The sequence below is a fragment of the Globicephala melas genome, chromosome 1 (assembly GCF_963455315.2).
Source record: "Globicephala melas chromosome 1, mGloMel1.2, whole genome shotgun sequence".
NCBI lineage: Eukaryota > Metazoa > Chordata > Mammalia > Artiodactyla > Delphinidae > Globicephala > Globicephala melas.
The window spans coordinates 97,014,500-97,025,771 of record NC_083314.1 but is presented as its reverse complement, the minus strand read 5'-3'; the positions used below and the strand labels follow the sequence as shown (position 1 = coordinate 97,025,771).

General features: G+C 35.2%; 1 protein-coding gene across 4 annotated transcripts in view; it reads left to right on the top strand.

The window, feature by feature from the left end:
* RNPC3 (RNA binding region (RNP1, RRM) containing 3) overlaps nt 1-11,272 on the top strand; it is an 84,019-nt gene that overhangs the window by 41,114 nt on the left and 31,633 nt on the right. The window contains exon 16 of one of the 4 annotated variants that reach the window (XR_009564552.1): nt 4,844-6,390. The exons of the other annotated variants lie outside the window; for them this stretch is intronic. The gene's annotated coding sequence lies outside the window, so the exon portion shown is untranslated. Of the gene's footprint in view, nt 1-4,843; nt 6,391-11,272 lie in introns of those variants that run through there. 4 annotated transcript variants of the gene reach the window in all.

Genomic DNA, 11,272 nt, shown 5'->3' with positions numbered 1-11,272 from the left:
TCAAATTTCTTTGGAAAAGCAACAACTCGAATAGCCAGCACAATTTTGAAAAACAGTTGTATGACTTAGATTACATACTTCTAAGACTTATTATAAAGCTAGAATAAGTAACATAGTATTTGGCAGAAGGATAGACACATAGATCACTGGAACAGAAAAGTCCAGAAATAGACCCACATGTATAGTAAATTAATTTTAGACAAAAATGAGAAGACAATTTAGTGGAGAAAGGTAGTCATTTAAATATAAGATGCTAGAATAATTGGACACCTGTATGTGCCCCCACCCCGAAAAAAGATGAACCTTAATTTCTTTCACACAAAAATTTATTCAAAATAAATCATAGACCAAAATGTAAAACTATAAAACTTCTAGCAAAATCATCTGTGTGACTTTGCTTACACAAGGAGTTCTTAAATACAACACCAGAAGTTTGATCCATTAAAAAACTAAATAGGACTTTGTCCAATAAAAATCTTGTTTGTTTAGAAGACACTATGAAGAATGAAAAGGCAGGCACAGACTAGGAAAAGTCTTTGGGAAACATATATTTGACAAAGGAGTGTATCCAGAATATATAAAGAACTTTAAAAGCTCAGTAAGAACAAAACAAAAACAAAAATGAACAATAAATTTGAAGACACTTCACCAAAGATTTGCAGATGGCAAGCGCATGAAATGATGCTAAACATGATTAGCCATTAGACAAATGCAAAATACAACCATAATAAGATGGGACCACACACCTATTAGAAAGCCTTAAGATAAATTCTGATAGTACTAAGAGTAGTCAAGAATGTGGAGCAACTACAGCTCGCATACATTGCTGGTGGAAGTATAAAATGGTACACCTGCTTTGCAAAACAGTTTGGGGAAGTTTGTAATAAAGTTAACATACACTTACATGTGACCTATCCACAACACTTCTAAGTATTTACCCAAGAAGAACAAAAAAAAAACTATGTTCACATGAAAATCTATACCTAAGAGGTTTCTGGGAAGATGGTGGAGTAGGAAGTACCAGGATTCCATCTCCCCACGTAGACAGCTGCACCAGCAGAATCTGCCTGATGTCACTATTTTGGAACTCTGGAGTCTATTAAAAGCTTGCAACTTCCAGGGGAAGCCTTGGACAATAAATTGTAGTTAATTTAGGTTAATTTCAGCTCATAGTAGCAGCTACCAATCCCCCAACCCCAACCATGTGGCAGGCAGCCATGTATGTATCCTGGAACACCTTGCATGCAGCTGGTAGGAGTCAGGGTGGGCAAAAGGACCCTGAACTCTAAATACTGGGGAATCTATGCTCTATTGTTAATTGCTGCTTTTGATCACAGAGGTACAAAGAGGTTGGCAGCCATGGTTCTTGTACCTCCTCCCATTTTTGTAAGCTGTCCCTTCTATCTGCTGCCCCATTGAAGTGACTTACAGGGGAATAGTAAGGCAGGCACCCCCTTTTCCCCTCCCTCTTTATTTTTCCTTTTCCCCTTTGGGGAGCCAGACATGCTTAAAAACTAGGATATTCAAAAACAACTGCACATATGGGGAAAATTAGAAATTGCCCACTAATCCCAGGGAAAGGCTCAAAAGTCTGAGAAGACCTTGGGTTTTACACATCAGGCTGGTCCTTAACACAGATACACCATACAATAATCAAAAAACCAAAAACAATAAAAAAAAGAGCAAACCATGTGGAAGAGGGAGAATATGGATTTCAGTCACCGTAATGTTAAATTCAAATGTCTAGGTTTCAGGCTTCCCTGGTGGCGCAGTGGTTGAGAGTCCGCCTGCCGATGCAGGGGACACAGGTTCGTGCCCCGGTCCAAGAGGATCCCACATGCCGCAGAGCGACTGGGCCCATGAGCCATGGCCGCTGAGCCTGCGCGTCCGGAGCCTGTGCTCCGCAACGGGAGAGGCCACAACAGTGAAAGGCCCGCATACCGAAAAAAAAAAAAAGTCCAGTTTTCAAAGAAAAAACTTACAAGACATACAAAGGAACAGGAAAATATGGGTGGTTCAAAGAGAAGTAACTAAATGGACAGAAACTATCCCTGAAGAAGACCTGATGGCAGCTATACTTAGACAAAGACTAAAATAACTGTTCTAAAGATGCTCGAGGGACTAATAGAAGATGTGGAGAAAGTAAAAGCAAAACAACTTATGAATAAAATGGAAATATCAATTGATAGGAAATCTAAAATAAAACCAAAAATTTCTGGAGCTGGGAAAGTACAATAACTGAAATGAGAAATACACTAGAGGAGCTCCAAGGAAGATTTGAGTATGCAGAAGGAATCAGTGAACATAGGACAATGAAAATAGGACAATGGAAATTATCAAGTTTGAGGAACAGACGAAAGATTGAACAAAAATGAACATAGCATAAGAGTCCTATGGGAAACCATCAAGCAGACCAACATGCACCCTGTGGGAGTACCAGAAGAGAGGAGGAAAGAGACAGAATATTTGAAGAAATAATAGCTGACAACTTCCCATGTCTGATGAAAGTCGTGAATATAAATATCCAAGAAGTTCAACGAATTCCAAGTAAGATTGACTCAAAGATCCACATCAAGACATAATAAAACTTATAAAAACAAAGACAGAGAAGTGAATTTTCACATACAAGGGATTCTCAATAAGATTATCAGCAGATTTTTCATTAGAATCTTTGGAGGCCAGAAGGAGTGGACTGACATATACAAAGTGCTAAAGGAAGAAAAATTCAACCAGGAATCCTATATCTGGCAAAACCATTTTTCAACAGTGAGGGAGAAATTGACATTCCTAAATAAAGCAGTAGAGTTTGTTACCACTAGACCTGCCTGTGAGAAATGCTCAAGGGACTCTTTCAAGAGTCAAATGAAAGGACACTAGACCATAACTCAAAGCCATATGGAGAAATACGGATCTTAACAAAGGGAAATACATGAACAATTATAAAAGCTAGTATTATTGTAACAGTGGTTTGTTACTGCACTTGTTATCTACATGATTTAACAGACTAATGCATTGAATAGACAATTGTTAGCCTATAAGCTAGTATTGATATTATTGTAACTGTGGTCTAATTCTACATGTTTTCAACATAATTTAAGGGACTAATACATTTAAAAATAGTTATGTTTAGGGGCATACAATGTATAAAGATGTAATTTGGGGGAGAAAGGACTGGAGACAGAACTGTAAAGGCACTTCTTGTATGTTACTGAAGTTAAGCTAGTATGAATTCAAATTAGAATGTTATAACTTTAGGATGGTAAATGTAAACCCCATGGTAACCACAAGGAAAAGAGCTACAGAATATACACAAAAGAAAGTGAGAAAGTATTTTAAACATTTTACTACCAAAAGAATCAACTAAACATAAAAGACAGTTAAGGTGGAAATGAGAGACCAAAAATAAACAAAAACAAAAACCTATAAGGCATATAAAAAACAAGTAAAATGACAGAAGTAAGTCCCTCCTTTTCAGTAATTACTTTGAGTATAGATGAATTAAACCTCCAGGCCAAACACCAAGATTGAGAAAATGGATTAAAGCACTTGATCCAACTGTATGCTATCTGCAAGAGTCACTTTGGATCCAAAGACCAAATAGATTGAAAGTGTTGAAAAAGATATTCAGTGCAAATAATAACCAAAAGAGAGCAGGGGTGGCTATACTAATATCAGATAAAATAATACACTAAGTCAAAAAAAGGTTAAAAGAGACAAAGAAAAACATATTAATGAAAGTTTCAATAGAGCAAAATGATATAATAGTTATAAACATTTACAAACCTAATGACACATCATCAAAATATATGAAGCAAAAACTGACAGAGTTCAAGGGAGAAATAGGCAATTCTACAATAATAGTTGGAAACTTCAGGACCCTAATAATGATAATGGATAGTTCAGTCAAACAGAAGTAAGGAAATAGAGGACTTAATAACTGTCTAACAGACATATACAGAACACTGTAGCCAACAATGGCATACATATTTATCTCAAGTGCACGAGAAACATTTTCCAGAATGGACCCTATGTCAGGCCACAAATTAAGTTTCAGTGAAAAGAGATATACAAAGTATCTTCTCCAACCACAATGGGATTGTTAGAAATGAATAACAGAAGGAAAAGTGGAAAATTCACAGTATTGTTGAAATTAAATGACACACGCTTGAACAACCGGTGGGTCAAAGAAGTTACATGGGAAATTAGAAAAAAAAATACTTAAAAAAAAATAAAAACAAAATCACAACATACCAAAACTATGGGATGCATCAAATGTGGTCTAAGAGGAGGATTTATAGTTACAATCACTAACATTAACAGAGATTTCAAATCAGCAAGCTAGGTTTACAACTTTTAAAGGACTCAAAAAAGAAGAGCAAACTAAACCCAAAGGTAGCAGAGGAAGAAGATTAGAGATAAATGAAATAGAGAATAAAAAATAGAGAAAATCAATAAAAATCAAAAGTTGATTGCTCAGAAAGACCAACAAAACTGACAAACCTATAGCTACAGGGACTAAGAAAAAGACTTAAATTACTAAAATCAGAAATGAAGGTGGGGACAAACTACAGACTTTACAGAAATAAAAAGGATTATAAGAGTACTGTAACAGTTCTCCATTAACAAATTGTATAACGAGATAAAATGGACAAATTCCTAGAAATACAAACCTACTAAAGACTAAACTACAAAGAAATAGACATTCTGAATAGACCTGTAACTAGTAGGGAGATTGAATCAGTGATCAGAATAAAGACAAGTCCTGAACCCGATAGCTTCACTATTGATTTCTAACAAACATTTAAGGAAGAATTAAAACCAGTTTTTCTTAAACTTTTCACAGAAGTTGAAGAGGAAGGAAAACTTCCTGACTGATTTCTTGGGGCCAATATTACCCTGATATCAAAGCCAGACAAAGACACTGCAAGAAAAGAAGACTACAAGCCAATATCCCTTATGTTCAACACTGATACAAAACTCCTCAACAAAACACTAGCAAACCAAATTCAGGAGCATATTAAAAGGATTATACATCATGACTATGAGAGATCTATATTGGAATGCAACGATGGTTCGACATATGAAAATCTATCAAATCTAAATGAAGGACAAAGACTACACAATCATCTTAATTGACACAGAAAAGCATTTGACATAATTCAACATCTTTTCATGATAAAAACATTCAACAAACTGGGAACAGAAGGAAACTAGCTCAATATAATAATATCCTTATATGAAAAACTCATAGTGAACATCATACTCCATACTGAAAGGCTGAAAGCATTTCCTCTAAGATCAGAAACAACTCAAGGATGTCCACTTTTGCCACTTCTGTTCAACACAGTGCTGGAAGTTCTAACCAGAGCAATCAGGCAAGAAAAAAATAAAAAGCATTCAGATTGAAAAGAAGAAGTAAAAGTATCTCTGTTCACAGATAATATGATTTTTTTTCAGCTTTATTGAGATATAATTGACAAAATTCTAAGACAATGTATACAACATGGTGATTTGATATATGTATACACTGTGAAGGGAATTTCCACATTGATTTAATTAACATCCATCATATCACATTTTTTTGTTTTATCTTGTTTTGGTGAGAACATTTACATACTACTCTCAGCAAATTTCAATTATACAATACAGTGTTACCAACTATAGTCATCATGTTATACATTATGTCCTCAGTCCTTATTCATTTTATAACTGAAAGTCTGTACTTTTTTTTACCAGTGTTTCTCTATTTCCCCCCCTCCATCCAGCCCCTGCAACCACTTTTCCTACTTTCTGCATATAAGTTCAACTTTTTTTTTTTTTGATATAGAAATGATACAGTGATACAATGCAGTATTTGGTCTTTTTCTGTCTGGTTTCTTTAATACCCCCAAGCTCATTCACACACCATGGAATATTATGTATGTGTATGTATGTGTGTGCGTGTTTATGCACATATATCACATTTTCTTGATCCATTGATTTTTTAATGGCCATTTTGTTTCTACTGCAATCAACATAGGAGTACAGATACCTCTTCTAGATAATGGTTTTGTTTACTTTGAATACATAGCCAGAAGTGGGATTAGTAGACCATATAGTAGATGTATTTAATCTTTTGAGGAACTTTCATACTGTTCTTCATAGTGACTACCAGTTTACATTTCTACCTACAGTGTATGAGCCTTCTCTTTTCTTCACATTCTTGCTAGCATTTATTATCTCGTCTTTTTAATGATAGCCATTCTAACAGGTGTAAAGTGGGTGATCTCATTGTGGTTTTGATTTGCATTTTTCTGGTGATTAGTGATATTGAGCACCTTTTCATGTACCTGTTGCCCATTTGTATGTCTTCTTTGAAAAAATGTCTCTTCAGGTCCTTTGCCTATTTTGAAATTGGGTTGTTTTTTTCTATTAAGTTGTAGATATGATCTTACTTAGAAAACACTAAAGATTTCACACACACACACACACACACACACACACACACACACACACACAAAACTGTCAGAAGTAATAAATTTAGCAAAGTAGCAGGATAAAATAATCAACATACAAAAATCAGTGGCATTTTTTTTACATCTTTATTGGAGTATAATTGCTTTACAATGTTGTGTTAGTTTCTGCTGTACAACAAAGTGAACCAGCTCAGTTGCATTTCTATACACTAATAACGAACAATCTGAAAAGGAAATTATGAAAACAATTTAATTTACAGTAGCATGAAAAGAATAAAATACTTAGGAATTAACAAAGGAGATGAGAGACTTGTACAATGATAACTACAAAACATTGCTGAAAGAAATTAAAGAAGACAAATAAATTGAAACACATCACATGTTCATGGATTGGAAGATTTAATGGTGTTGAAATGTAAATTCTATGGAAAGTGATCTACAGACTCAATGCAATTCCTATCAAAATCCCAATGACTTTTTTTGAGAAATAGAAAAACCCATCCTAAAATTCATATGGAATCTTAAGGGGTCTCAAATAGCCAAAACAATCTTTTGAAAGAAGAACAAAACTGGAGTACCCACACTTCCTGATTTCAAAACCTACTACAAACCTACAGTAATCAAAACAGTGTGATAATGTCATACAAACAGACATATAAACCAATGAAATAAAATAGGGAGCCCAGAAATGAACATGTTACATATATGGTTAAATAGTTTTTGACAAGGTTGCCAAGACCATTCAACGGGCAAAGATTCTTTTTAACAAATGGTGCTGGAAAAACTGGATAGCCACACATAAAAGAATGAATTTGGACACCTACCTAACACTATATACAAAAATTATCTCCAAATGGATCAAAGACCTAAATTTAAGAGCTAAAACAATGAAACCTTAGAAGAAAATATAGGACAAAAACTTCACAATGGGGGCTCCCCTGATGGTGCAGTGGTTAATGATTCCGCCTGCCGATGCAGGGGACATGGGTTCGTGCCCCGGTCCGGTAAGATCCCACGTGCCGCGGAGCTGCTGGGCCCGTGGGCCATGGCTGCTGAGCCTGCTCTGCAACGGGAGAGGCCGCAGCGGTGAGAGGCCCACGTACAAAAAAAAAAAAAACTTCACAATGTTTTTTTTGGCAGTGATTTCTTAGATGTGACACCAAAGTCACAGGTAACAAAAAACAGGCAAATTGGACTTCATGAAAATGTTTGAAATTTGTACATCAAAAGATACTATCAATAGAGGAAAAATCCGTCTACATAATGGGAGAAAATATTTGCAAGTCATGTATCTAATAAAGGATTAATATCCAAAGTACATAGAGAACTACTAAAACTCAGCAACAAACAGCAACCCAATTGAAAGATGGGTAAAGGATTAAATAGACTTTTCTCCAAAGAAGACAGCCCATAATTTATGCATGTGAAATGATGCTTAACATCACTAATCATTAGGAAAATGCAAATCAAAACAAGAATGAGATACCACCTCACACTAAGATGGCTACTATCAAAAAAACAGAAAACAGCAAGTGTCGATAAGGATGTGAAGAAATTGAACCTTGTGCTCTGCTGGTGGGAAAAATGGTATAGCCATTGTGGAAAACAGTATGGCAGTTCCTAAAAAAAATTATAAGTAGAATTATCATACCGTCCAGCAATTCCATTTCTGGGTGAATATCCAAAAAATTGAAAGCAGGATCTCAAAGTGATATTTGTACACCCATGTTCATAGCAGCAATATTCACAACAGCCAAAAGGTGGAAGAGGGCTTCCCTGGTGGTGCAGTGGTTGAGAGTCCACCTGCCGATGCAGGGGACACGGGTTCGTGTCCCGGTCTGGGAGGATCCCACATGCCACAGAGTGGCTGGGCCTGTGAGCCATGGCCGCTGAGCCTGCGTGTCCAGAGCCTGTGCTCCACAACGGGAGAGGCCACAACAGTGAGAGGCCCGCATACCGCAAAAAAAAAAAAAAAAAAAAAAGGTGGAAGAAACACAAGTGTCAATTGACAGATGAATGAATAAGAATCATATGGTATATACGTACAATGGAATATTATTCAGCCTTAAAAAGGGAGGAAATTCTGTGATATACTACAACAGAGATAAACCTTGCAGGGTAAACATTATGCTAAATGAAACAAGCCAGTCACAAAAAGGCAAGTGCCATATGATTCCATTTACATGAGGTACCTGTAGTAATAAAAATCAGAGAGACATAAAATAGAACAGTGATTGCCAGGGACTGAGTGGAGGGAGGAATGGGGAGTTTAACTGGAACAGAATTTCACTTTTGCAAGACAAAAAGAGCTATGGAGATCAATGGTGATGATGGTTGTACAATATTATGTTTGTATTTAATACCAGTGAACTGTATGCTTAGAAAATTAAGATGGTAGATTTTGATGTATGTGTAACAGTACAAAAATTTGAACAAAAAAACCTGCATGTAAACATTTACAGTGGCTTTATTCATCATCCTCCGGAATGGAAACAACTCGAATGTTCTTCAACTTTTGTAGTACCTGTATACAAAATAGTGATGACTGATACATGGAACAGTATGGCTTTATCTCAGATGTATCATGTTCAGTAAAAGAAGCCAGACTCAGAAAGTCACATACTTTGTGACTGCATATTTATAAAGTAATATAAAAACAAAACTGTAAGACAACTACCTGATGAATGAGCCCCAAGGGACCAGGTCTGGGTAGATGAATTGACTACAAAGAGATTCTGAGATGTGATAGAAATATTGCATATTGTAATCTTTTTAAAAATTCAATAAGTCTTTATTGAGCTCCCATGGGGTGTAACATAGGGGTATAATTTTATTGTTCTGAATGTGTTTATCCAGTTTTCCCAACACCAGTTATTGAAGAGACTCTTCTTTCCCCCTGGGTGTTCTTTGCTCTCCTCTGGAATAGTAGTTGACTGTATATTCAGGGGTTTTAATTCTGGGCTTTCTATTCTGTTCCATTGGTCCAAGTGTCTATTTTTGTTCCAGTCCCATACTGTTTTTATTACTATAGCTTTATAGTATAGTTTAAAATCAGGATGTGTGATATCTCTAGCTTTGTTCTATTTCCTCAGTATTGTTTTTGCTATTTAGGGTCTTTTGTGGTTCCACACAAATTTTAGGATTTTTTTTCTATTTCTGTGAAGAATGCCATTGGTATTTGATGGGAATTGTGTTGAATCTATAGATGGCTTTGGGTAGTATGGATATTTTAACAATATTAATTCTTTTGATCCACGAACACAGGATATTTTTCCATTTGTTTGTGTCTTCTTCAGTTTCTTTCAGCAAATTCTTATAGTTTTTGTTGTACAGATCTTTCACTTTCTTGGTTAAAATTAACTCCTAAATATTTTGTTGTTTTTCATGCTATTTTGAATGGGATAGATTTCTTTCTTTGTTAGATGGTTCATCATTAGTGTATAGAAATACAGCTGATTTCTGTATGTTAATTTTGTATCCTGCAACTTTACTGAAATTGACTAGTTCCAATTTTTTTTTGGCTGAGTCTCTGGGATTTTCAATATACAAGCTCACATCACTTGCTAATCACTACAGTTTCGCTTTTTCTTTTCAGATTTTATGTCTTTTATTTCTTTGTCTTATCTAATTGCTCTAGTTAGAACTTCTACTATTTGAATAAGTGTGATAAGAGTGGACATCTTTGTCTTGTTCTTGATCTTAAAGGAAGAGCTTTCAATTTTTCTCCATTGATTATGTTAGTTGTGTGTTTCTTCTATATGACCTTTATTATGTTGAGGTATGTTCCTTCTGTGCCCAATCTATAGAGTATTTTTATCGTGAAAGGATGTTGTATTTTGTCAAATGCTTTTTCTGCATCTATTGAGATGACTGTGATATTTATCTTTCATTTTATTAGTGTGATATGTTACATTTATTGATTTGTATATGTTGAACCATTCTTGCATCCCAGGGGTAAATCCCACTTGGTCATGAGGTATAATCATTTTAATGTGTTCTTGAATTCAGTTTGCTAATATTTTGTTGAGAATTTTTACGTCTATATTCACCAGGGATATTGGCCTACAGTTTTCTTTTTTGTGTGTCCTTATCTGGCTTTGATGTCAGGATAATGCTGACCTCATGGAATGAGTTTGGAAGTATTCCCTTCTGCTTAATTTTCTGGAAGAGTTTGGGAAGGATTGGTGTTAATTCTTCTGAAAATGTTCAGTAGAGTTTGCCAGTGAAACTCTCTTGTCCTGGGGTTTTCTGTGTTGGAAGGGTTTGATTCCTGATTCAATCTCTTTACTTGTTATTGGTCTGTTCAGATTTTCTATTTCTTCCTGATTCAGTGTTGATAGGTTGTGTGTTTCTAGAAATATTTCCATTCCTTCTAGGTTATCTAATTTGTTGGCACATGATTGTTCTTAATAGTCTCTTATGAGCTTATGTATTTCTGTAGTATTATATTTAACATCTCCTTTTTACTTTCTAATTTTATTTGTTTGCATTTATTTCCATCTTAGCTAGTCCAGCTAACGATTTGTCATTTAAAAAGAATCTTTTTGAAGACCCATCTCGTAGTTTCACTGATCCTGTCTACTGTTTTTCTGATCTCTATCTGTTTCCTTTATTTTCTCTCTGATCTTTATTATTTCCTTCCTTATGCTAACTTTGGGCTTACTTTGTTCTTTTTTCCTAGTTCCTTGAGATATTAAAGTTAGATTTTTTTATTTGTGATTTTTCTAATTTCTTAATATCTGCATTTATCACAATGAACTTTGCTCTCAGAACTGCTTTTGCTGCATACCATACATTTGGATATGTTGTATTTTCAT